The sequence below is a fragment of the Seriola lalandi genome, unplaced genomic scaffold, assembly GCF_002814215.2.
Source record: "Seriola lalandi dorsalis isolate HSWRI2012SDOR001 ecotype SW California unplaced genomic scaffold, Sedor1 jcf7180002054748, whole genome shotgun sequence".
NCBI lineage: Eukaryota > Metazoa > Chordata > Actinopteri > Carangiformes > Carangidae > Seriola > Seriola lalandi.
In genome coordinates, this window is record NW_019525301.1 from 3,088,892 (window position 1) to 3,093,828 (window position 4,937).

The window sequence follows — 4,937 nt, forward strand, 5'->3', positions numbered from 1 at the left end:
TAGACAAATCTCGTCTTCCATAATACAACCATCCCCTCGTTGCTGGTAGTGTTGTGTGAATGTGATGTGAATGAGCACAGTGACAGTGAGATATTTGTGGCAGACAGACCTCCGGTGGTGACCAACGGGGACTTTGTCTCATTGTTTTCCTCCAATTCAGCAAATGCCTCAGAATGGAATTTGTTTGCAGCCTACTGTATGATAGATTATGCAATATCTCCCCTGCAATGCAGTGGGAATATTAAGTTGTTTCACTCACCTTGTCAGATTCGTGTTGCAAGAAGGCTGCCTACACACTGCTGGGTATCATTTTCCCTTTCATTCCCAGAGGGTTTGAATATAATCACAGGGACTTAGCAGCAACCTTTGAAGACAATAAGTGGATCATTTCTTCGTATTAGAGAAGAAGAAGTGCATCACTTGGTCGTGTAAAAACATATGTTTTTGTTGTTGATCACCAAAGAGGCAGTTCCTCCCTCATCATGATGATTCTTAGGCTGACAGACAGTGAAACACTGAGTTTAGGAGGCTTTGCTCCAAGAAACCAAACTCAGTTTCTTAAAGTCTTTGTCATCCTATCATTTCCCAACTTGGCTCCTTTTCTTTCCTACACAACAGATGGCATCATTTGAGTAAACTGAATGCATGGACTTAGCTTTCATTGAGGACACCAACGTCATGTCTTTCATATTTTTCCTGGCAATGTAGGTTTTGTAGCAACCTCAGGAGCAGCAGTAACCAGGGCTGTTAGCCCACCTCTCAAATACTGAACTTTACACATCCCCCTCCTCTGCCTTAACACAGATTTTCAACTTTCTTGTTTGCTAAAACCAGGCAACACTGTACCCTGTTAACATAGAGTGACTACGAGCCCACCACCTACTCATGCTACACATGATTTAAAGGTCCCATATAGTATAAAGGAAGATGTCCATGTGTAGTTTGATTATAAAGCAGGTCTAGGTTCTATATTAATACTGTGAAAGTATCAAAGCCTCAGTCCACAGAGAAATGCACACAGCCTGTATTCAGAAACTGAGCCTTAAAAGGAGCCTCAGGACTTCTTTTACTTTGTGATGTCACAACAAAGCAGTCACCTCTCTCAGCCATGCCCCAAGCCCCGCCCACCTGGACCCATCATCCAACCTTGCAGGATTTGGTTTCTCTGAGTGTTTTACCTGAAATCTGCTATATTTTTATTGGATGACTCAGAAGAGAGGCTCAGAGCCTCCTCTCTTCTGATTGGCTCACTGACCTGTTGTTACCAGAGCTCCAGAAAGAAGCCTGAGGGAGGAGATGTAAAACTACATTGAGATGGTGTTTGGTTCTTAAAACCACAAATGTATCTTCTTATGGATCAACACTTCAAATAAAACACAGGAAAAGAGGAAAATATGGAGCTAACACACCCTTCTTACTGAAGACTTCAGATTGTAAATAATGCAGGAGGCTCTTTCATGACAGTGAGTTTATTAGAAAGATGTGGGATTTCGATCAATAAATAGTAACATGTCAAAGGAAGCAGTTAGTTATGACCCTCAAGTGGACGTGAAGTTCTTCTCCCATAGAATTGTGCAATTAACCCCCTGAACCCCCTGAATGTACCTGTTCAATTTATCAGCTTTGTTCTTGCTTTCAAGTTTAGCTTGAAACAAACTCCAATGCTCATAACCAATGTTTCCACAAAATGAAGTTGTTAATCCATAACCATTGTGATTAATACTGTACAAGATTAAGTACAACTTCACGCACCTCTGATCTTTGAAAGAGACATATGTATTATATCATTATTTTTCTGAAGAGTGAATGAAGGGATGAGGAGAGAGGAAACAGAAGAGAGGGAGAAACCCAGAATGCCACAGTGGAGACAGAAACATGGAGAAAGTAAAGAAAAAAATTGAAAGATAGCTTGAAAGAAATAGATAAAGAAGGAAGTTTGAACTGAACCTTATATCAGTCGGTTTTCTTTTTCTGGTTTATTCCGAACACGGATCAAGACCGATGTAGATTGTGTTTGATTTGGGACTGGGATTTTTGAGATTTTTCCATCATCGTGGTCCTTACTGCCCAGCAATATGGTAGCTGTGGAAATCTCAAATAAAATCTAGAATTCAATTGCATGGCCAGCACGAGCAAATAAAGGCCACCAAAAAAAGAACTACACAGAGATGTCATGCTAAGTACTCGGCTGTTCTGAGTTTCTCATTTTAACACAGTACTGTTTTTATTCACTAATTATTTCCATGTAGTTCCACTTGAGAATTTTTCCATCGCTGTTAAACCACAGTCAGCGAAACTTTTTTACTTTAAAAGTTTAACAGGAAAGGAGGCGATTATACCTCCTCAGCCTGGATGACTTTGAATGAAATGATTGATGCTAACCAAACTCATGGAGGAAGTGTTGAGTCTGCATTAACAGAGGGGCAAAAAGAATTACAGATTGAAGTTAGAAATTACTAGTTTTTTTTTTTTGTGGTTATCCACACAAAAAAACACCTCACCTCTTGTTTTGTATCTCACTCTCAGGTTGCTGACAGTCAGTGACACATGGCAGTTTACTGACAATACACACAACAATAAATACATGTGTTGGACATTTTACTAAGCTCCCCTGTGGATAATTCAACCTTTGTCTTCTTTTATCTTATCTTGTTTTGTGCACATGGCTCCTGTGGCGAAGATTTTACTTCACACATTTGTTGCCAGTGTCTGTATTGTGATTTAAGATGTTGAGCCAAAAAAGTGATGCTGGCAGCTGTGTGTGATTTGTTGATGTTTTGAATGGAATGACTCAGGCTGTCTTGCTGTTTGGCTTGCTCTGAAGTTTCCCACCTTACAGATGGCCATGAATTATTCATCTCTTGAAGCTGTAATGCTCACTCCTAACCAGCAGGTGGCCCCATGAAGAGGGCAGATACTGTGTGTACGTACAGCCGGAGACTGTATGGAACAGGCTTTCTCATTATGTCAAGAAATGAACTCTCCTCCATTACTTGGGAAAGAAACTCCCCTTTAGGTATGTAGGTGCTCTGACCTACAGAAAGTAACAATAACACAATCAGGAAGTATGAATAATGGATTACAATCCCACAACACAAACACTACTCAACAATAACCTCCTCATCTCTGCTATCCACTTTTTCACAGTGATATTAAACACACTTTTTCTGAGGTGGAACCATCAGACTGGACAAAACAAAAACATGATGAACGTGAAAAATGAAAGGTTCAGCAATTATACGTGTGCACACAGGAAAATCACTGTTGTCTTTGGCTCTAAGGAAGATGTCAAGCCGTCATGAACAGCCCCTCTTGTAGATGAATGTGCCATATGGCTGATGATGGTTGTAGACTTCTTGGTGGACTATTTTGATGTGCTTTGGGGAAGGTGAAGTTTACCTGAAACTAGATTTGAGTTGAGTGGACATGAAGACATTTCTGCAGAAGAATTTCTATTAAAATCTGTAAAGTTTTATAACATCAGGCAACAAGCTGAATAGTACCTGACATTGCTGTCATATGGTGCATCTTCAGAGCACATAGATGTATGTGTGTTTGTGTTATTGTGTGGTACTTTAACTTAAGTAAATGATCTGAACACTTCTTCTACCAAAGTCACAAAATAATAAAACCAAACCAACAAAGCAAACCAACTGATCGAGGCAGCAGCATTCCAGCAACTCCTGTGTTCTGTCAGGTAAAATTACTGTTTTTGTCAATGGAGTGTGGTAGCTGTATAATGACTGTCTCTGGTTAAACAAAAGGGATCTTACTCTTTAACAAAAAGGTCTATCTCTATAGGAATCCTATCCCCTGAGCCTGTCACTGAAAATACTGCACCGGATCGTTTTTGTCCCCATCAATCATTTATACCCAAAAATATGGAAAATAAGGCCCAGGTTCAGAAATCCCACAATTATCCTTAAAGTAATCAGAAAAAACACTTACCACTGGCCCAACATATATATGGGTCCTCGGCCCAAGTCTGGCCCATGTACTTCCACATCTGGGCAGATTCTGGTTGTTATCCTCTGGTATTTGCTGACGGCCAGAAGATTTTCTGTGTGTGAGATTTGGTTCAGATGTGTAAGTAGCAACTGACTATTATGCTGTCTATGGGCCAGATTTTAGCTGGGGAACTGGGCACATACTGGGGCAAAAAAAAAGAAAAACAAACAAGCATGTGGTCCAAGTATGGGCCACACCTATTTTACACTGGTATTTAAAATGGCAAAATTTCTCAGTGAAATCTACTCATTCCAATGGAATTGCTATGGATTCCTTATCGCTGGTAAATCAGTGCAGAGTTTTCATGCCGAAATCAAATCTCAAACCATTTACAAGTAGCATGCTATCTTGACAGTGCATATGTTTGTTGTCCAAAATGGAAGGAGCTATCATGCCCTATTAGTTGTTGTACAATCTGCTAAACAAAAGAAGAATGGTTTGAGACAGCTATAAGACACTCAATGGCGCAAATGTATCTGTTAGTGAGCTAACAGGAAATCAATGAAATAACATGCGTGCTAACTACTAACTTTCAGTTAGTGCGCTCATTATTTTGCAGCCCAGTACATAAAAAACAGAAAGAGGTTCAAGTGGCAGCTTCTGCGGCTGAAACATGAAGTCAACACTGAAGTACCCAAAACTGCAGTTCCTCTAATGACCACTAGAGTCTGGCTCCAACAGTGAGTCAATCCCCATAGACTCCCATGTTAAAATGTCCAACTTTACAGCAGAAATAAACATGTTCACAGCCTGGTATGAAAACAGTTTTTGTCTCTACAGTTAATTTCCTCCTTCATGACAACTGATTATGTAACTCACCTGTTTACATTACAGCTCAAAGCTCTGAATAATTGACTGTGTGTCGCTTTGAGTGACAGGTGGGTGAGTGTATAAACCACAAACTGGCATGAATTAAAGTCTCGGCTCCA